General features: G+C 36.6%; 1 long non-coding RNA gene across 6 annotated transcripts in view; it reads right to left on the bottom strand.

Moving 5' to 3' along the window:
* Positions 1–150: 150 nt before the first annotated feature.
* The window catches only part of LOC140624973 (uncharacterized), a 76,394-nt gene continuing 53,984 nt past the window's right edge, over positions 151–22,560 (bottom strand). For 4 of the 6 annotated variants that reach the window (XR_012024388.1, XR_012024389.1, XR_012024392.1 and 1 more), the window contains 3 exons: positions 12,079–12,186; positions 1,726–1,933; positions 151–1,173 (listed from right to left, as the gene is read on the bottom strand). This is a non-coding gene — a long non-coding RNA (uncharacterized lncRNA). The remainder of the gene's footprint in view (positions 1,174–1,725; positions 1,934–12,078; positions 12,187–22,560) is intronic. The other 2 variants (XR_012024391.1, XR_012024390.1) reach the window with 1 other exon arrangement.

The following is a 22,560-nucleotide window of genomic DNA, read 5'->3' as shown; positions in this document are numbered from 1 at the left end:
ACTGGAAGATGATTGTATTTTTCCTTTACCTTCTGGTTAAACTGACAATATCTGCCTCATGCTTTACATTACCACATGACTTGTCACCCAGGATGATGACCCTAAGAGTTTGAGTCACCCCCAAAAAAGACAAACTAGATGTGTGAGCCAAGTGTCACTAAGGAGGTACTGTGCTGACAAATGGTCACATATGTTTTTTTTAGTTCTGCACCCGATGCTTTCTGAATAGGACAACTTATTTTGTAAAGTAGCAACAGCAACAGAAGCCGAAAGGCATCTCAGTATATATTCTTTCCCAGTACCCAATTTAGAAGGCCAGATCTTAAATTAGAATACACAAAGGCAAGACAAGAAAGGATGTCGGGGGGTCACTGAATCATCAACCCCCCTTCCCTCTCCGGCCATACTATAGGTGAGGAAATCAGATAACTTCAGTGACTTGCCCGGCCTAACCAGTGGAAAAACAGACTTGAACCTATCCAACTGATTTTCATCCAATATTCTTTTATACATACCATGTGGTCTCTAACAATGACTTTTAAAATGCTGGTTAATTATTCTGGATTAGATCAAGAAATTGTCCATATACCACTGATGTGCCATCTATGTGAATTTTGGGAACAGATTCCCATAAGAGTCAGGATTTTGATGACTAAGTCATTAAAAACATCAAGAGGCTGCAGAAAATGGTCCGTGATTCATCCAGTGGGTAGACTCTTCCCTGTGACCATTTACTCCCAAGTCTTCTTTATGGTCAGCTGAAAAGTGAGCCAAACCTGGGCCCCTCTGAGGTCTCTACAAATCACAGAGTGTAGCACAAGTTTACTTGTCTTCCAGTGTCAGTCTTGGTTGGGCAAGAGTTCCAGGACTCCTTTCCATTTTGGAGAATGACCTCCTAATGACCTAGACTCTCCTAAAAGCTTAAATTGGATGTGGTTTCCAACTTCCTCCGCTATCCTAAATTACACAGTTCTGCGCAGCTGTTTCAAAAGTTGTAGATTCTATACAGAGTTCTAAGAGTCCTACTAGTTTATAAAATAGCTGCTTATATGTTTAAATATAACCTCCATACATATGAAGGTTTCAGCGTGAGTTTATACAACCTAGATATGTTTGATGAAATATATTTGGTAGCAAAAGCCACTTTAGATTAATGTTGCTGTTTATCATTCACTGTGAGAAAGGAAAGAGAGACAAATATGAAAGTGAGAGATTAGATATTTTTCTAATAACCGTATTTTTTGAAACCTCACAGCAAGGCACATAGTAAGGAAATATAATAATAATAAAGCTTGAGCCCTCGAAAGATCCAGATATTATGATTTTGAGAGATAATCATGACCAAGATCTCATAACAAAACCCATTATTCTCTTAAAGTTCTTAATGATGGGAATGACTGGAACTCATCTCTTTAATTTTTACTTAGACTACTTTTTGAATCTTTTATTTCTATTAGATCTTAGTTTTTGCAAATATCTGAGAATCATTCAAATCTACTAGCACATAAAAAGCAATAAATAAATATTAATTAATAATAAGAAAAAGAGGAAATCATCTAGTAAATAATAAAGAGCCAGTGAGGGGTTTTAACATAAGAGTGCGGCAAGACTTTCTCCACGAGTCTCTTGCTTCTGCACATTTTCTGAGCAAAGACATTCAGATCTTTCGTTCCTATTTTTTAAGGGTGTTTGTATGGCAACAGCCTTGGAAGATAGAGCAAGTACCTTCTTCCTCCAGGGCAGAGGAGAAATGTGTTTGCTGTTCAGGATAATAAAGATAACATCTCCCTCCAGGATAAAGATTGGGCAGGTTTACTAACAGATGTTTTGAAAAACTGGGATTTCCTTAACTTGAGATTCCTCAGATGTGCAGTCACAGTGTGCACAGCATCCACTTGGGCATCACTCCATGGAACGTGGGGGCTGAGGGCAACTGTTGAGAACATGTAATAAATACAGTAAGTCTCCTTGTCCCTGACCCAGGGGTCCCATGTTGTGTGATAGTATCTATGAAACTATGGTAAGCTAACTTAACAGCTTGAAAGATGAAAATTTCAGACCTTTCATAGTTCTTGACAAGATGTAACATTATCAGTGTTCAAATGCTACATTTCTACCATTCTTAGCTAGGACATCCACCTTAGTAATTGAAATGGAGTGGGCCTAATAAGGAAACCTAAGGAAGACCATGACTAGCCAAAGAAATAGGATTAAAAATTGTATGGGTGGCTAGCTTCCTCATCATTTATGGTAATATATTTTAACTGAAGACACTGTTTCACGTTCCGCCTTCTCATCAAAGCAGTATATAAATGTGAGAGTGCCACAGTTGGTGGTCCTGCAAGGTAATGAGAGGGGCATTACCCAGCTAAATGCTGCCATGGGCATGACAATTATATCCTCTGCTTTGCTAAATTCTGGGTGTTCTTTCAGTGGCTTACAGCACCCATTGACATTTCCTGTTTGGGACTATAATTTTATATTGCCATTATGGCCCTGATTGTTAAGCTTTTCTGAATACAGTTAGTAAGACATAGCAAAGCATGGTGGTTTACAAGTTAAAACACTGAATCTGAATTCTAGAAAACTGAGTCCTACATTGTTGTCTCTGGCATTGGGACATTCGGATACATATTTCTCTGTCTTATAAAATAATGGAGATGTGAGGCTAGGGTAAGTGCAGAAGGAGAACGGTTGAGTATAGATACATAAATGAAATGAATAAACTATCTGGCAACTCGGAGGAAGGGTTTGACCTGTGCTGTCAATACACTAGCCACTCTTCACATATGACTACTGAGTACTTGAAATGTGGCCACTCCAATATGTGATATGCTGTTAAGTATAAAATACACACACTGGAAATATTCTTCGGTTCATCTTATATTTAATTACATTGTTGAGATAATATTTTAGATATGTTGGGTTAAATAAATAAAACTGTTTAATTATATTTTTCAACCTTTTTATGGCTATATTTTTCAACCTTTTATGGAAAATTTTAAAATTCCATATGTAATTTTTTTTCTTTTCTATTCTATTCTATTGCTATTGGGCAGTGCTATTCCAGACTATTCCTTGTCATCTACCTTAGTAATATGAACTAAGTGGCTTGTAAGGAATCTTAGGACTGACCCAATAGTTATAAACTAAGTGGTGTCAACTGTTATACAATAGATGAAAGAATTAAATCACTTGAAGGCTTTTAAACAGACCACAAGTTTCTTGAGGACAAAGGTCATGTGTTGCCATAACCTTTACTTTTCCCCACTGACATGATGAGTCTCTCACTTAGCTCAATCATTTTTGCCAGTTGAATGAGTAATAAGGAAGTCCAGGAAAAAGAAAACCTGCAAGTGTAGAGGTTCAGTATGTGAAGAAATTGTGCATATTAGTTCTGAACAGGATGCCCGTCTATCACTTCTCTTAGCAATCATTTATACTCTTCATTTAAGAAGCCAGCTGTACTGTACAATTTATCTTCCAATAAGTCTCACCGCCTCTCTAGAGATCTAGGCGGGAAATGCTTGTTTTTCTTATTCATATCTTCTTCTTTCAGAACATACAGAGCAGTCATGGGGATTAATTAAAGTGGGAATCACTCGTGCACAGATGAGGAAGTTAGTAGATACATAAGCCATAGAATTTTCAAATTATCTTAAGATCGTGGCATTCAATAGTTCGTGTATGTGAAGAGACAGACATAGTAAGTCCGAACAGAGAGGACAAAGCCAGAAGAATCCCTATGACATCCTTGGCTGTCTGCATATATTACTTCATCTGCTGGTAGGGAGTGATACCAGTGAAACCGGAGCAATGGCCCCAAAACGTAAGGTCCATGGCCACTAGCACTTACACATGTTGCAGCAGAAGCTAATGGCTGGCATATGAAAGACAGACCAAGACAAAGTGGTCTTAGTGGCATGCTAAGACATAAATCATAAATAGTGTATTTTGTGGGTTTCTTATTAGGTGCAGGGAATCCTGATGCTGCCAAATGGAGGGTGATTGCCACATATCACTTGTAAATAATAATATCATGTGTTCATTCTGCACTAGGAGATCTATATTGTGAATTAGGGACATTTTGGAGGGGAGATGTTATTCTTGTTTTATAATTAAAAATCAACTAAGTTTTGAGAGATTAAGTAGCTTTCCTAGAGACATAGTAATGCTCAGCAGGGGAAGAGTCAGAACTGGAATCCAAGCCTACTCTAACCGCAAAACCTATGCTCTTTCTATTTAGGTGCAACCTCCTCTGCTAGTAACAGTGATGTTATTATAATGCTAATGGTAGAGGAACAATACAAATAGCATTGGGCATTGTTCTGATTATCCTCCTACTTCCTGCCTTCCTCCATCTCTCCCTTTCTCTTCCTCTTTCCCTCCTGCCATTTTCTTGTTTGTCTCCCTCTCCCTTCCTCCCTACTATCTGCTCTTTCTTACTCTCCTTTGCCCTTCTTCTCTCCCTAGCAACTCTTCTTTTCTTAACCCCTCCCATTTTTCTTTTCCTCTTTTCTAGTTTTTACTACCCAAGCATCAGTCCCACCAATGCCCTCAGAGGACCTTGCTGTGTGACAGTCTGGCTACTAGAAAAACGCAAATGACAGCGGTAATAACTGGGAGAGGCAAATAGAACTCCCTAGTTCTTCAGAGATGTGATGATAATTCTTTCACTAAATACCCCAAATATTCCATCAGCTCGGAGCTTACCTCGCCTGGTACCCTCATTGCATACCGGCTGGAACTCCAGCCAGAGACAGGGACAACCCCAGGCGACCAAGCTTAGTTGCCAAGAATCATGGAATTCTTGTTTTAGTTTCTAGGAAGCTGCAGGGAAAATGAAATAGGAATGTGAAATGCAAACCTCCTGACTGGCATTGAGTGAGGCCTGGAAGGGTGAAGTTCATTTCCTCGTTGCATGAAGTTGTTGAGAAGAAAAATGATATAATGCCTATAAAGTGCTCAGAGCTCTTAGACACAGACGCTTGATTTAAATGTGAGACAGTACTTATTACCTGAATATTAAAGACAACCTTTCATAGCCTTAAGTCAGGCCTGAAGAAAGGAATTGTTGGGCTGCAGAGCATTTTATGCCAGTGGACTAGGAAGATAAGAAGACTTCTCTTTATATATAATCAATGAGTATTGAATGGATGCCAAGGAGGTCTGTTCTACCATTGTTTCTGCTCAATGAAAAAGCTTTTCTAGGTGAGTACATAAGGTAATGCCCGGACCCCTACAGATGCAGTAGATGGATTCCAGTCTTTCCCTTCCTCTCTTTGATTCCCCAGTGGACCCTAAAAGAAAGTTTATTGCTGCAATCTAATCTGACTCCCAGCTAGATTCATCCTTTTATTTCCAATGTTGACTTTAGTCGAAAGAGGTAGCTCATTTTAGAAGATGCCGGACTAAGAGGCAAAACTGGATCCTGTACATGATTGTAACCCTAACTAGCCAAGTAATTTGTACAAACTGTGGTACCATTTGCTTCCCTACTTTCTCATCTATAATTTGCAGCTAATATTGGCATCAATCTCCAAAAGTAAATATTCACTGAGATAATGTACATGAAGCAGTGTGCTCACAGTCTGGCACGTGTGAGGCCGCACAAATATTAGCTATTAGTATTGTTTTTGTTTAGATAAAAGTTTTTTAAGTGTTAGGATTTACACTGTCAATATTTCTGCCTTTTGAAAAGCAGCTTCAGAAAATTGTGTTTATCACTAAACAGATCACAGCTCTGTGAACTGGAATTGTGTTTCAAAAGAACAGATTGATGCCTCACACACAGATGTCTTTCCCCATCCCTAAACCAACAGGGTAAAATGTTTTACAGATTGGATGCTTGGCATTAGAGCACAATTTTGAAATAAAACTCCTATTGTTTTTCCCTCTTCCTTTCTTTTCTTTTCTTTTTTAAAAAGTACTTAAAGGGAATTCCAGCCTTGGTTATTTATTTTCTTCCATGGGAGGGGGGAAAAAAAAAGAGCACATCTGTTTGCAATAGTGGATTGAAAGGTCTAAAAATAAATATGCTTTAACAAAAAGAAACAAAACTTTGTTGGCACTCTAAATCCAATCGACACAGGGAAATGTTTGTTCTAGAGCTGTTTGGCTTTCTTTTAAAAAAGAAGAAACGAGCAAATAATGTAGAATTATACAGTTCTAGCTAAGTGGTTTACCACATAAGAATGTGTTATTTTTACTCATCTGGTAAATAGTTTGAACCGTGACATAATGTCTTAACATTTATATTTCAATTCTGAAAATACCCGGCATCTGTCATTTGCCTTAAGAAGAGATTGAAAATTATTTCCTTACTCTCATAATCTGAAATTAAAAAGCTAAAAACCCAAAATACAGGTAAGATATCTGCAGTTTGTGCTGGCTACGATCTTAGGAAATCCAGTTGCCAGCTGTGGTGAAAACAAGCTTTATTTTGATACATATTTTGGATGGTGTCTTCACCTTTTTTTTCACTTCACATAAAAAATAAAAATCATCCATTGTAAAATAGGCTCAGAAATACCGCTGTGACCATTTCTCAGAGAAGGGAACAATCCTGCCAAATGACTTACATGGCAGTTGTCTCTTGGGAAGCCCAGATAAACTAAGATTAGGGAGGGACAGTGGCAGGGGAGTGATTAGGGTTGACAAGTAAAAGGGAGCTTAGAGGAACTGAAATAGAAAACAGATGGAGTAGATAAATATGGAAGGGCTGCTGGGGTATCTTGAAAGACAAACATTGGTTGCTCAGAAGCAGTTGAGCCAGAAAATGCTTGAAAATGAGTTACTGACAGGAATTTGTTCAGGCAAAGAGAAGGAGCCCAGGAAAGAGAGAGCTGGGTTAAGAAGGATTTCTGTAGATGAGAGCTCAGGCTTGCTAGTTACAATCCCTCCACAAAAAAAAAAAAAAAAAAGACACTCACAGGAAAAATAGCTGAGTGTCTGCTGAGCCCAGGAAGTAAAATAGACCATTCTATTTGGATCAAAGGTGTATCTTCAATGTTAAATTGGAATTAAAGTTAAGTAACTGATTAATAGGTCAAACAATTGAACACCTGAATGCAGCCTGAACCTGAGATTTTCATATCCTCAGTTCAGTGAATGGTATTCACCCTGTGAATGGTGTTTTTAGGAAAGTAATGTGTAGCCTGAAATGCCAGGAAATGCCAGGAAGACAATTATGAATACTGAGCCCTTGAGTAGGGGACCAGGGTATGTTAGACTTCACAGTTTCGTTTTACCTATCTAGATATGGGTAAATGCCTTACATATAATATATATTGCATGTATAAATATGCTTAAGTGGCTGAGAATACAAAGCCTTATTTTGTATCAGGGTACATTAGGCTGTCCCTGAAGAAATCTTATAAATAACTCTTGGCATTGCCGGATATCCCAAGCTTTCTACCTTCACCCCCAGTAAAAACTCAACTGGTGTAACATTTCTTTGAGCTTGCAATGGGAGAAACAAGATATTTAAAAATACTATTTGTAGTGGGTTAGTGTTCTGAAGGCCATGGATGAACGTGTATATTTTAATAAAGTCCTTTGGAAATATGAAAATTCTCTAGAAATACATCTTCTGTTTTTTGTTTTGTTTTGTTTTGTTTTTTTGTTTTTGATAATGATGATTTGGACATCAAAAATATCAGTTCAAATAATCACTCAAAGAACTATCCATATTTACCAATCTCTGTTGTCTCTGCTCTTTTATGTACTCTATCCTTGTCAAATCAGCTAGCCCACTCCATCAGAATGGCCCTTTGGAAGTCACCTGGTCTTTCAATTCTCATTCTTTGTCTCACTTGTCAACTTACCAACATTTGCCACAATTTTGACAGTTAAAAAAAAATTTCTTTGATTCCGAAAATCACTCTCCACGATTTTCTTCTACCTCTTTGGTCCCTTTTTCCTCAATATTTTTTGTGGAAGGAATCTTCCTTTTAAACCTACATATTTAAGGATACCTGGGTGGCTCACTCGGTTAAGCATCCAACTCTTGATTTCAGCTCAGGCCATTGATCTCAGGGTCCTGAGATGGAGCCTGCTTAAGACTCTCTCTTTCCTTCTCCCTGTAGAATTAATCTATTCTACAGTTATTTAAGAACTTTTTAAAAAAGACTAATCTTATCACTCTGCCTCTTAAAACTCTTCTTTAGCTCCCTCTGGCCCTTAGATTACAGTTCTATTGGACTCAGTATAAAACTAACAATCCTTATTATGGTCCTAAAGCCCGGCATGATCTCTTCTTAGTGACCTTGAAGGCCTCATATCCTGAAAATATCTGACTTTCTCACTAGTGCTTCACCCTTGGGGACCAATTTTTTGTTGCTTGACTCTCCAAGTTCTTGCATGAGGACAGAAACTCACATTTAACCCTCTCACTTCCATCCATTTTCCTATGACATGATGAATTCCTCCTCACTCCTTAGGGTTAATTTTTTTAATTTAAAATTCAATTAGCCAACATATATTACACCATTAGTTTCAGATGTAGAGTTCAATAAATCATCAGTTGCGTATAACATCCAGTGCTCATTACATCACGTGCCCTCTTTAAAGCCCATCAGCCTATTACCCCATCCCTCCATCTCCCACCCCTCCAGCAATCCTCAGTTTGTTTAGAGTTAAGTTTTAAATATAACATATTCTCAGAGAAACTGCACTGTCTACTCACACCAGTTTCAGGCTAATTTGTTTTATTTTTTCAGCATATCTAAGTAGCGTGCTTCATTGCTGTAAAACTATTATATTGAAATAATTGTGTAATAATTTGTTTAATTTCTGTGTCCCTTCCTGGAATTTGCACTAATAATTTGATCTGGGTCTTTTTTATTCACCACTATACCCCCAGTTCTATATCTTTCTATATCTCTACTATATAGTCAATATTATATTTTCTCTACTATATATTTCTCTATTATATTTTCTCTACTATATCTCTACTATACTATATCTCTACTATATTTCTCTACTATATTATACTTTCTCTACTATATCTACTATATTTTCTCTATTATATAGATACTACTATATCTACTGTATTGTGGCTTTCTGCAGAAGGTCTCAATAGATGGCTTTTGAATTAATAAATACAGGTATAAAAGAATGCATTAATGAGTAAAATTATCCTCACAGTGACTGAAAAATGATAGTCTGGGAGTTACAAAGCACAAATTCTTACTCATGAATGTGAAAAAGAATGCGATAGAATCATATTCATCATATTATTTGTTTGATTACATGTAAGGTAGAAAAAAGAAAGATTTTGAGTATCAAAACCAGTACAATCTTTGGAAAGCAGTTTGGCAAACAAGTATTAAGAAATATATATGTAATCACACTCACTGACTCAGTAATCCTACTTATTAAGCAACCTTATGATAATGAAATTTACAGAATTTTATTTCATAAAATTAACATGTGGAAACAACTCGAATGTCCAAAAATAGGAAACTTGTTAAATAGACTGTGACATATTCATTCAATGGCATAAAGTGAAAAGTGAATACTTAAAATACATACTTACACGTATATACACCCAAGTACTATGATTACAGATTTTGAAAATATGCAAGTGAAGAAATGGCAAAGATATTCACACAAAGGATTATGGTTGATTGATTAAAATGGTGAAGAAGTTATAGGATATTATTTCATTCTATTTGCCAAACTCTGATAATATTTTATTTCTCTGACAGGGTTTCTTTTATAATCTGTTTACTTTTTAACCCAGTAGTTCACTATATCCGTCTCAGCTTTCATTTCTTCCAACTTCATAAGTCATGTGGCAGAAAAGAAAATTATATTAATCTGTGTCTATTCTAACAAGCATCATCTACTGCAATTCAGTGATTTCACCGAGTGCGTCGTGCTAGATTCTAATAAGTGTTGTAATGGGAGCATGTAGAGAAAGCCCAGAAAACAATGTGTCTGCCCCTTGAATAATGAGAACAATAAATACCGAAGTTGGACAGGAAACTGTTTTTTAGAAGGAGTAAGAATCTTTACTAAGATGGTACAAGATTTCCTAAGGAATTTTAGGAAGATTCCTAAAGAATCTTCATTTCATGTTTTCTTTTTTTCTTAATGTCAGCAGTTTTCAGTATATTTTCTCAAAATGTTGAAAATTTAATGAATCCATACAATGAGATGGATTAAGGCTGATGTAGTAAGAGAATGTGGGGTAGAATTGCCCAGAATTTTTTTGTTTTACTTTAATTTGGTAATTTTTTTCTTCTAAAATCAGAGAGACTCGTGCTCTCTTTTAACAGAGGATTGAAGCCATTTCTGAGATTTTAATTCAAACATTAATAGTTACAGAAGAACCAGAAGAAATGCGGGGAAGAGGAATGTATATCATTGGCCTCCTGTACTTTGATGACTCAGACAGAATTTTACCTGAAAAAAAATTTAAAGGTCATGTTTAACATTCAGATATAATAGGGCAATTCCCCTCCTTAAGGATACTTTTTAACAAATTTTGAACCAAAACTTTTTCTTAAAATTTTCTTTTACATTATGATGGCAATTTTCATGTAGGTGAGAGATTGATAACTATTTTAGTTCTGTTTTTTAGGTTTTTTTTTTTCTTTCTTTCTTAATTGACAAGATTTCCAGGAAATGTCAAACCTTTGTCCTTCTCATTTTTCAGTCTGCCCCAGGGTAGACTTTTTCTTTTTAAAATACTCATTGGCTTAAAATGTTAAGAAAATTACTCATAGCTTCTTGGAAAATTTTTTTTTTTTTTCTTTTCTTTTCTTTTTTCCCTCCCCTTCGTTCTCATCTGATACAGCCAAGATTTCTTTGGAAGTGCCTGCTGCAGCCAGATTGACCCTAATTGAGGCCCATTTTCTCCTGGGTGAGCATCCAGTCTTGTAAAGACATTCCCCATAGTTTGTTTAAGGCAAGTTTATCCACTTTCAGCCCAGCACCCAATACAGGCCAAGGAGTATAACATTTTACATATGTAGTGTAGTTTAAGAGGAGCGGCTGCCCAGTATGAGTGAGACTTCTAAGGAATATATCCATTTGGATTTATAGCAATATATTTTTCTTAAACTGCTGGTTCAGCGAACTCAAGAAGAGTACCCAGCCTGCAATGCATAAAGCCACTTCCATACTAGGTCACAGTCCCCAGAGCATAGAGGGCCCCGATTGAGACTCCTTAGGCAACAGGAAGATTTTATAAGACTCAGAGCAAACTTTTTTCAAGCAGAGACAAGCTGATTCTTCACACCGAGATAGTCTATGATTATCCACAGCAGTGAAATTCCTGGATTTAGATTAGAAATTGGATTATAAACTGCCTCTGGGCAGGTAGAAGCAGCTTTAATCAGTTGGGCCAGATGCTTCCATCCCAGAGGAATATCAGCTGAACAAATGAGAAAGGGAAGTTCATTTTCTAGGCTCGCCTCTTTTGTGTCACATGAACCTCAATCTATATATTTTCATTAGCTAGTTGTCTAGGGAACGAGAGCACTACCAAGAGAATTTGCCAAAGCTAAACCCAAGAACAAAAGGTTGTTTGGCAGCACTGGTTATCATGAGCATAAATTCATTTTTTAAAAAAAAGGTTAAAAAATTTTTCTGTGAGAAAATTTCTAAATTCAACTGATTTTATGATTACTTCAACATACAGAAAATAAGTTTTTAGCATGGCAAAAAATCTGCCTTTAAGATACTGACATACTTTATATATTTTCTAGAGACATTTTATGAGTTTTCAGACTTTTTCTGATGTACTGTCAGAACACTAATAAAAACACAAGGGCTCCAGATGGTCCTACTACTTGCTTAAAATTTTTAAATTGGGGGACAAAAAGATTATAAAGAAGAAAAGAACAATGAAGGCCATTGGTATTTGTATAAAATATTAGTTTCATCTGTCGGAGGCATCAAACAATTTCAAAGCCTGTTTTGTGTGCACGTTTGTGAACATTTTAAAGCAAAATTTAAGAATATTCCTGAATTCAGTAGAAATAATGGTTCAGTCTCTTAAAAAGTTAAATTACAGTTTCTGTCAGGAAAACCAGTTATGTTTTTTCCACTTGCAAACAAAATACCAACCTTGAGTTTTGCTTTCTCTCTTGACCTTCTATATAAAGTGATAAAACGTTTTGGGCACAGTATTTGTCATTTTCAAAGTCAGGTACAGTCTTCACAAAGTCTCCTAAACTAGGAAGGAAAGGAATACCAATTTAGTGTATATTATAGGGATTTAGTATAGTTTTTCTTCCTTGTTTGTGACATTTTACTTAGTTTTCCTGATTTTTCCTGAAGAGTACACATTTGCAGTAGGAAATAAAGGAACTCTGAACCACTCCGGTAGTAAATACTAACAACCTGTTAATTACACTATGATTTAAAAGGAACAGTTGAAAAACCTTTTTGAAATTAATCCCTAGAATTTGGAATAATGAATTTTTCACTTCGTCTCTCTGAAAAGCTAGTACACGCTCTTAGAGGTACAGATCTCTTTCCCATCCTTTTCTTAAGATTATCCAGCACCAGACAAGGACACCCTGGAAAGGAACAGTAGCTTGTGAGTTTAGCGAGCTGACCCAGTGAGGTTAAAAATCACTTTTAACACAATTCTAAGGAAAACAGAGTTGTCAGTTTTGATCTAAGTCCGGAGTCTGCCATCTATGGCCCAATGCCATTTCTATGTCATTTTGGGCAAGGTACTAAGATTTTCTAGGATCTATTTACTTTCTCATCTGTAAGTAGGGTGTTGGATTAGATAACTTGTTTAAAGCCTTTGTATTCTAAGGCAAGGAAGCACAGTATCTACAACTGATAAAATCAGGAGTTTTATCTGGGAGGATTCCATGGGTCAGGACATGTGGGATGCAAGTCACTAAATCTTTCATTCTCCCCACACTTCCTTGACCCCTGGAGGGATTTCTTTGGATCACAGTTTAAAAACTTCTGGGCTGGTTAATCTCCAAGGCTTTTTCTACCCCTCATCTTCTGTCATTATAGATGCTCTTCTAGAGGGATTGAAGTATTTAGAATTTAGAGCTCATACGGGTTTTAGAATTGCTTTAGTGCAATTAGTTCATTTTGAAGATATTAAAACTAAGCCAGATTTACCAGTTCCCCAGCTGTATTGCTAAACAGGGCATCGTTTTCAAAACATACTGTGATCAAATTAACCAGAACCAGTTCCTAAAACATCTGGACTGTGGGGTGAAAGGAAGAAAGGATAGATGCAACCCGCACCCCTTACCTGCAGAAACTGTCCAACTTTGTTTGATACCTAGGCTTCTGGTTTCGGGCTAAGGGCCTGAACACAGAGGGTAAATCTGAGTAATCGGATAAGGCCAGCAGGTTACCCCTCACCTGAAAGACTTGAAGAAAGTCGATTTAGCCTGTGGCCTCTCTGAGGTTTTGGGTCTGTTTTGAGGTAAAGTGTTAGGCATCCAGACTGAACCTGGGCCCAGAATAATCTCAAGGCTTGATTATCCTAATCACACTCTATATGCATTTGGATCCTCTGGAACAAAGGTCATTATTGAAATCATTGTGAGTTAATGGCAGCAATTTTTTTTTTTTTATTTCTGAATATTCTCTGCGTATAAGAAGTATATGCTTCCCTTTTAGATTTCCTCAGCATGACACTACTCTCTTGAGAAGAACAAAGTCTGAGACTTTACAGATAGGGCAGTACTTATGAGAATTTCTACTCTGAGGATCTCAGGCAAAAACCAAAAAGCAGTTACATTGGTGAGACTTCCTAGACACTTGCCAGATGTCAGAAATAGTTCTGCAACCTACGTACTGCTTTTAAACTATGTGTGTGCAAGATCTTCATTCTTGAATACAAAGCTTTACACCAGGAAGCTAAAAATCTAGGTTTCTAAACTCAGTCCCAGCCATACTGTATGGCCCTGGGCAAATCAATTAACCTCTGTCAGCTTATTTATACAAAAAAAATCAATATGCTAAAATTTGCTACTGGTTGGCCTTAAAGTAATTCTGTGAGACTTAAAAAAAAGAAAAAAAAAATTTTTTTCTTTAAAGATTTGAGCCCCCAGTCAGAAAAGATACTACTTTGAAGAAATCCCATGTGCAAAGAATTTCATGATTACTGGCAAGGAAGGGTGAATTCATCTGTTATGACTGCCAGTAAGCAGTTTCTATTTTTATTTTTTGGAGGACATGATAAGATGTAACAATAAACATGGAACAGAATGGCCCCGGGGAGAAAATTGCATTTTGAACAGCTCCTTCTGGACTCCCTAATGATAAGCAAATATTATTTCAGTGGAGAGTGACTAAAAACTTAGAGGTTGCTTGAAAAAATATTTAATCCTCAAGAAGGATACATTTATTACATGTCTAGGAGTGTTTTAGGAAATTTCCTAGTCAGAACAGTGACATGCTGGTATCGCTTTGTGGTGTCCTTTTTTTTTTTTTTTTTTTGGCCTACTGTGCTAATGTCTTCGTGAGGTCTCTTCAGGAATAGGGACTTAGTCATCTTCCACCCGCAGATTCTTTTTGCACATGTACCACGCCAAGCAATTAGATTTTCACTCGATGCTAACTCATTGGAATTTTGGCATATAATATTAAATTAATCGTGGCAAGGTAGTAGGGGGAACAGAGGCATTTGGTAAGTTTGGTTAGGGCATGGTTTAGAACAAGGGAGCATTGCTCTTTGGTCAATAATAGAATTACCTTGTCTTTGCTCAGAAAAGGAAAAGGGAAGGAAGAAAATAATATTATGTTATTTTCTCAGGTAATGTGTTATGAAAGTCTTTCTCAAGTGATAACGTATAAACATTATTCTGTTGCAGATTTACCGAGGGAATAGTACTTGTTATCTATGTCTAGTCCCTATTAGAATGAGCCATGATTCTCACACTCAGGTCACCACCTGATATTCTTATAATAAATGCTTTTTTCTTAGATTAGTTTCTGTCATTTACAAAATAAATGATAACTGATGGAAGCATTGGGATTCCATGAGAGATTTCCTTGGACAATGGAATTAAAATCTTCTCACAAACAGGCTGATCTAGTTCATTGTTTACATTCTATAAAGAAAGAAACTGAGGCCCAAATGATTAAAATAACTTGTCCAAATTCTCACCCAGGTTCTTACCATGTTCTATTTACCGGTGGAGTCAGAACCAAATCTTGAACTTTCTAATAACTCTTTCTCAAGCTTAAACATATACTTTCCCCTCAACAAGTCAAAATTAATGAAGTAATGAAGTATTCTTCTCTTAACTTGGAAAAGTGTGAAATGGTATGTAGCGGGGGGTGGGGAGGGGAATGGCCTCAACACCAGGAAGTTGAAAAGTGAAACCACATGGCAATGCCAAAGAAATCTACATGATCGCTTTGGAGAATCTAGTATTTCTTAGCCAGTGATAGTGAAGCAGTTCACTTCAGAGGAACATAAATTCTAATAATTTCAGAGTTAACTTTTTACGTCTAAAGATGTGGATACTATCTATGCCCTTACCACAGAGATGGAGGGGTGGGATGATGAGATTTGCCTACAAAACTTTTTTAAACTATGGTCTTGACAGAAAGGTAGTTATATAAATAACATTATGACCTGAAATAACAAAAACACCAAAAATTACAGGTTTTTTGTTTGCCCTTTTTGCTTGTCCCCTGATTCATCCCATATCTGAGTCCTTTTTATCCAAATAATGCCTTCTTAGAGAGGGCTTTCCTGTCTATCTAAATACAGTCCCCCTCCTTACCCTTTGTCATTTTCTAACAAATTCCCATGTTTATTTATTAAAAGCAATCATCAAATCTAAAGATTGTAAATTCTCTGCTTACTTGTTTATAATTTGTCAATTCTTACAACAATTTGGTTCCAAAAAAGGGGAAACCTAGCCTGTCTTATACATGACTGTATCCCTAAGCACACAATATGTGTTTTTGGAATGAATGAGTAAATGAAGATAGGGCAGACAAGAGAGATTAGGTGATTTCCTCAAATAATCATGCCAGGCAGGTATAATAGCAAGGCCTAGAACCAGGGTTCCTATTTCATAATCCTCTGCTCCTTCTACTATATTATATAATACTTCTTCTCTGGATATCTATCTATCTATCTATCTATCTATCTATCTATCATCTATCTATCTCTCTATCTCTCTATCTCTACATTTGTATCTATATCCATCAGTCAAGCAGCCAAAACTATACGTTTCCCTTTCAATGAAGCTCTGTAATCAAGGCTGCTCACCTCATTATTTAAAGCAAAACAAAATAAATGTTAAAGAAATAAACAAATCTGGAATGAGTTCAGATGAAAAACAAGAGTCTTTTAGAGGCTTGGGAGAATGATTTACTAGGAGAGAACAAAAGAACCCAAAAAAGCAGAGTAGAGTCTAGTTACTAAATGACTGCTGCAGAAAGTTGATGAAACAAAGAGATGGACAAGGAAAAATGTAACATGAAAGAGAATAGTAGCACACTATTAGCTACTAATCCATATACATCAATATTCTCACCCAACACTGGCAATATTAGAGATTTCTTAGCATCACATTTATAGTAATATGAATATCCATGATGAAATTGACCATCATCATTGACACAAAGGAGAATAACAAAGGCTAAGTATAATTTACATTATATAAATTATAATTATTTTATAATTAATAATAAAATTATATTATTAATCTTTTTACATTATAAAATCAATTATTTTATAATTAATTATAATTATATAAAATTATATATAATAACAAAGGCTAAATATAATAAAGGCCTTCATTTCCATGTTGAATTTATTCAAATAGTGTTTAATTTGCAAAGCATTCCTATTCCCTGCAGGGTGCCTCATGAAATAAAGGAGAGCTACTGTAAGTCTGGTACAAAGAAGAAAAAAAACTAAACTAGGTTTGACACCAAGACAATTTTCCTGGAAGTGAATCCACTGAATTGTGAAATAATCTTCCAAGTGAAGTAATTATGTTTAATTTTCAAAGGAACAAAGTTGGTTCTTAGTGTCTTGAGAACTTTTTACTGCTCAGAAAATTTTCAAAAATTTCAAGCCAAAGTCTAATTTGCACCAGTGACTTCTAAGGGGATCTTCACTTTTTTTACGAATTCTGAGGACAAATGGACTTGAAGAGGAAATGATGAAGCAGAGAGTTGGTTCCAAAAATCATTTTCCCTCTTCCAGTGGGGAAACCCATTGATCTTTTGGGAAAGGAGTGGTTAAGTGAAGGGAAATATTTAAAGGATTTAGTCACATTTAAGATTTTTAAAAATATTATTCATTTTATTATTTATTTTTAAAAGATGAAATTAGATACTTTATAAATGCTACATGGGATAATCAAGATTATTAATTTTATGCACATTATTTTCACAGAACTCCTTATGGAAATGTCCTAAAACAATGTAGAACCTGATTTGTAGATAATTTTTAAAAAGAATTATGATAGCCATTTAAAAACTAGTTTAATTTCAGCTGTCCCCTGCTTTAATTTGGTCAAACACTTTCAGATGAGGAAACTATAAAGTTATAATTTGAATATCTTTTTTTCCAAGATTTTATTTATTTATTTATTTATGAGACACAGAGGGAGAGAGGCAGAGACATAGACAGAGGGAGAAGCAGGCTCCATGCAGGGAGCCCAGGGTGGGACTCAATCCCAGGACCGTGGGATCGTGCCCTGAGCTAAAGGCAGACGCTCAACTGCTGAGCCACCCAGGTGTCCCAATATTTGAATATCTTAAGGGACTTTTTATAATTACTGCTTTTTCTCCAACTGTTCACTTTTAAAATATTTATTACAAAGCAAAAATAAAAATAATGTCCTATATGAATAACTTAGAGGAAAGCTTTCTTGTTTGTTGACAAAACATGGTAGACAATAGGGCACATGACACTTAATTCAAGCATTGCCAGTCCTTTTGGCATTCTACTTTCTGCTTCTCATTCTTCTGCTTTATTAAAAAGAAAAATCATTCAACTAATATATAATTTATTGGGTTTCTGCTCTGTGTTAGTTATTGTTCCAGTTTGTGGCTATCTGGCAGCCTGTCTCCAGGATGATTCCAATGATTTTTGCCTCCCTTCTATTCATGCCCTAGTGTAGTCTTTCCCACTTGTGTCAGTTTATCTATATGACCAGTAGAATCCAGCAGAGCAAAAGTGTGTGATTTCCAAGCTTACATGATCAAGCACACTGTCATTTCTGCCTTACTCTGTTTTGGGCCATTTGTTCTGGGTAAATGCAACAGCTATATGACTCTCAAGGTGTCCAATGGAAAGATCCACATGGTGAAGAACTAAGTCTTCCTGCAGCCAGCACCAACTTGCCAGCTATGTGAGTCAGACACCTGGGATATCTTCCTTGTCTAGTAAGCCTTCAGATAACTGTAGTCCCACACAACACCCTGATTGCAGCCCTGCAAGAGAGACCCCTAAGACAGAATCACTCACCTAAGTGGCTCTCAGATTCCCAACCCAGAGAAACTATGAGAGAAGTATTTATTCTTGTTTTTTTAAAACTTTTTAAGATTTTATTTACTTATTCATGAGAGACACAGAGAGGCAGAGACATAGGCAGAGGAAGAAGCAGGCTCCCTATGGGGAGAATGATGTGGGACTCTATCCCAAGACTCCAGGATCACACCTTGGGCCAAAGGCAGATGCTCAACCACTGAACCACTCAGGCATCCCTGTTTATTCTTGTTTTAATGCATTAAATCATGAGGTAGTTTTTTTTCATAGCAACAGATAGTTAATACAGTCTCTTCTGTCACATGAGAAAAAAAAATGTGGTAAGTAATTATGCAATTTGAAAGATGACAAAGAAGCATATGTACTAGAAGGGCTTTACAACGTCAACTATGTAAATGTTTAAAAAAAGAATATTGGATTCTCAAACTGCAACACTTGCATCTGAAAATGATAGATTTTTCATTGTTTAATTATTGCAAAAAATTGCTGAAATTAAAAGTTCAGCCATTATTTTACTATTATTAGTAATTTGCTTTGAACAGTATTAAGACCTTAAACAATCTGTATTTTTTAGACCTATTTTGAAATAGGTCTCTTCGGTAGTCTGAGAAATGAAAGAAACAAAACCAACAGCAGCATTACTTCCCATAAAAGTTGCAGTTGATTGCAGCCAGATTCTACGAGTAGAATATCAAGATCTGATTTCTACTCACTTATTTTCTGTGGGAGGAGATGTGCTGGCAGTAAAATTGATATAAAAAAAGAGGGAGACATTCCTAATCAAAAGTATACTTGTTATCTGTTCTGCAAGAGTCTATGTAGAAGCTCCCAAAGAAGCCTGAGTCTCCATGTTAGTAACAGATTTTGACTATTGCGTATTAGGTGAAATTCTCTCCAAAATTTCTGTCTTCTTTCTGAGATAGGCTAGCTATCTGCCATAAGAGAGAATGTAATATCTGTATATTCTCTGCTGCAAACATTTCTTTATTTAGAAATCACATTGGCCGAGTATTTAATATTTCCATAAATGAGTAAGAAGGCACTACTCCTCAGTGTCCCAATGAACAATAAAGCTGTCACAGAATGTCCTGTGGAAAGTATGAAAGGGTCAGAATACCCACTTAGAATGGCCACCTGGTTTAGCTGTCAGATTTCAGCTACATTAGAGCTCATCTCTTTGGCATGCATATTCATCTCTCTATCTCTATGTCAGGCCTATTTATAAAGAATCCCACCTTAGGGGGAGAGGGGAGGTAGATAAAAGGACATCTGGTAATAATGGCTATTGCTTAGCTTTTCATTTAATCATGAATTAAGAGACAATTAAGACCTTCCTAACTGGACTATCATTGTGTTCTTTAATTTCTCCTCAGTAAAACAAAACAGTACTATTTTCCTCAGAGCTAACACGTTAAACAGCATTTAATCCATTTGCAATAGGCTTCTCTTTGAAATACAAACATATATTTCATGAGACATGTCAGAAACTTATCATCTCTGTCAATTACTATGACCAGGATGAGTACATGCTCCTCTCTGTACCTAGTTAGGAGAGAAGGGGTAGAAATGTTGACTCTAGGGGAGAGAGGGGAATTTGGAAGCACTGGGTGGCATCCGGAAGAGCAGGGAGGGTGAGCTGTTGCTGTGGAAGTTTTAGGACAGCTATGGGCCTGATGAAGACAGTGCACTTGGGTGTTGGAGGTAAGAGAAGGCCTCAAGCTGTGAGAGGAGCAAGCAGGACAAGGTTGGTTACAGAAAACTTGCTCTGAATCTGGATACTTAGAACCACAGGCATTCAAGCAAGAGTCTTCCAATTGTTCTGGCATAAATGGTTGGGGTTTTAATGAAATTTAAAATAATAATTTACAAGCTTTTGGGAGTGTCCCAGAAATCAGAAGAATAAAGAGAAGAGAGGCCAGAGGACAGGGCCTTGAAGTTGAAAATTGTCCAAGTCCAGGCCACCCTCTGGGCTAATATGCCTATCAAAGCAAATTTTCTCACTAGTATGGTTTCAAAACTGGTCTTAAAAGCCCTTGTTAATGACCTGGTAATTGTTTTAATAGCTTCTCAGTCAAGTGTGAAGTGCTGTAGTTGACATGTCAGCAATGTATGAAGGATGGCGAAAGTTCACTCCCGGGGTATCTAGAGTATCATTAAGCATTCCTGCTTACATTTTGGCTTACTTAGCAATAAAAATTTATTTACTGTATCCATAAAACTTGTCTCTAGCTGCCTAAGGAACTCTTCATTCAGGTTGACTCTGAGAAGAATCGAAGGAATTCTTGATAAGCAGTGACTTTCTCTTTTCTGAGCAGCTTCTTCAGCGGGCAATGAAGTAAGTTTGTTCAAATTCTCTCTTGCTTCCTTCATGTGAAGAGATCTCCCCAAATCCCAGGGGGAAAATAACCATTAAAGAGCATTTGTCCAGACTTACATTAAATTGACATTCATACGTTCATTATTTTAAAAATATTTAAGGATGCCTGGGTGGCTCAGTTGGTTAAGTGTCTGACTCTTGATTTTGGCTCAGGTCATGATTTCAGAGTTGTGAGATTGAGCCCCACAGAGGGCTCTGCACTGGAGGTGGAGCCTGCTTAAGACTCTCTCTCTCTCTCTCTCTCTCTCTCTTCTTCCTTCTTCCTTACCCCCCCCACTAGCATGCACCCCAATAACCCCTTCTCAGTATGTCTAATCAGATATATGTCAATATGACTTACTACCTAATTACTAATTGATCTTACTGTATATGACAGCAACTTTGATCTCTTAGTTGATGCAGGCTCAGCCAAGTACAAACTTCTTTGATGTGAAATTATTAAATCTCTTTATTTCTATTATTTAAGCCACTGTTAATTGGTATTTTCTTGCTTGCAGATGGACATATCCTAACGAATACACCAGTCCTCCTCCTTCATATCTTTCTATTCCCCAGGATACCTTATTACTGTATGGCAAAATGAATAAGTTAATCCAAAGTCCCTGAATTGTATAGTTAGGACCTGGGCGTATCATCAGTTTATAGATAACCAAAGTGACAAAATTGCCTTCCAACTTATTGATCTTTAAATTTCTTGAGACAAAATAATAAGTGCATGATTAAAACAAGAAAACATTTAATGATGAAATTAAAGAACTACAAGTTAGAAGGAATTAGAGGAATTATTAATCCAATCTCCTGTATAATTATAGAATTCTTTTTTAGACTTAATGATGGTTTTTTTATCTGTTGCTTCACCACTTCATAGAGAGCACAGTACATTGCAAGGTAACTGTGCTTGGGCAGTTCTCTATTTTATTTTTAATTAGTCTTTATGTTAAACTGAAATGTGCCTCACTAATGATTGTCCTAGTGACTCTCTTCACTTGGGCTTTTCAGAAAAAAGTAGATCCAAAGGAACTCTTCTAGAGGCAGGCTTAACACATTAAAAATTACTAGTTGGGTCTCATAGAACTGGTTATTAACGTGGGAGCAAGGATGAAGAATTCTGGTGTTACACCTCTTCCATCCATGTTGGCATCAATTGATTAAGTGACCCAGGTTGAGTGCCGATGTTCATCAATAAATGCATTTAAGTATTTTCATTCAGACACGTTGCCTTATCTTTTTCAGGACATTTTAAGAGTGAATTAGTTAGAGAGATAGTAATATTTTATTTCTTATTCAAATCAAAGTCCAAGAACAGGTGTTTCTGGTGGGCAAGTTGCTACCACTGACATGCAATACAGGCCATAGCTCTTAGGTTTTGTGGCTCTGTCATCCACTAGAGCCTGCTTCTTGAAAAATCTCTCCTGGAAATGATACATACTCTTTTTGCTCACATTTCATTGGCTAAGCTTTTCACGTGGCCACACTTTGGATATATAATCATAGAGGGCAGGCACCTCCCAGGAAGACTACAGAAGGACAGCACGGCACTTGTGTTTGCTCCCCAGTAGCTGCCTCTGTCACAGGTGGCTGATGTAAACACTTTGTGAAATACAGATACAATGTGTCTGGGGTGTTTCTCTGACCTAATGTTCTACTCTGGGTCCTGTAAACTTTTCCTGTAAAAAGTTTGGTAGTGAATATTTTAAGCTTTTTGGTCACATGATCTCTGCTG

The sequence above is a fragment of the Canis lupus genome, chromosome 35 (assembly GCF_048164855.1).
Source record: "Canis lupus baileyi chromosome 35, mCanLup2.hap1, whole genome shotgun sequence".
NCBI lineage: Eukaryota > Metazoa > Chordata > Mammalia > Carnivora > Canidae > Canis > Canis lupus.
Note: the sequence above shows the minus strand (reverse complement) of the source record. Positions and strands in the feature narration are given on the sequence as shown.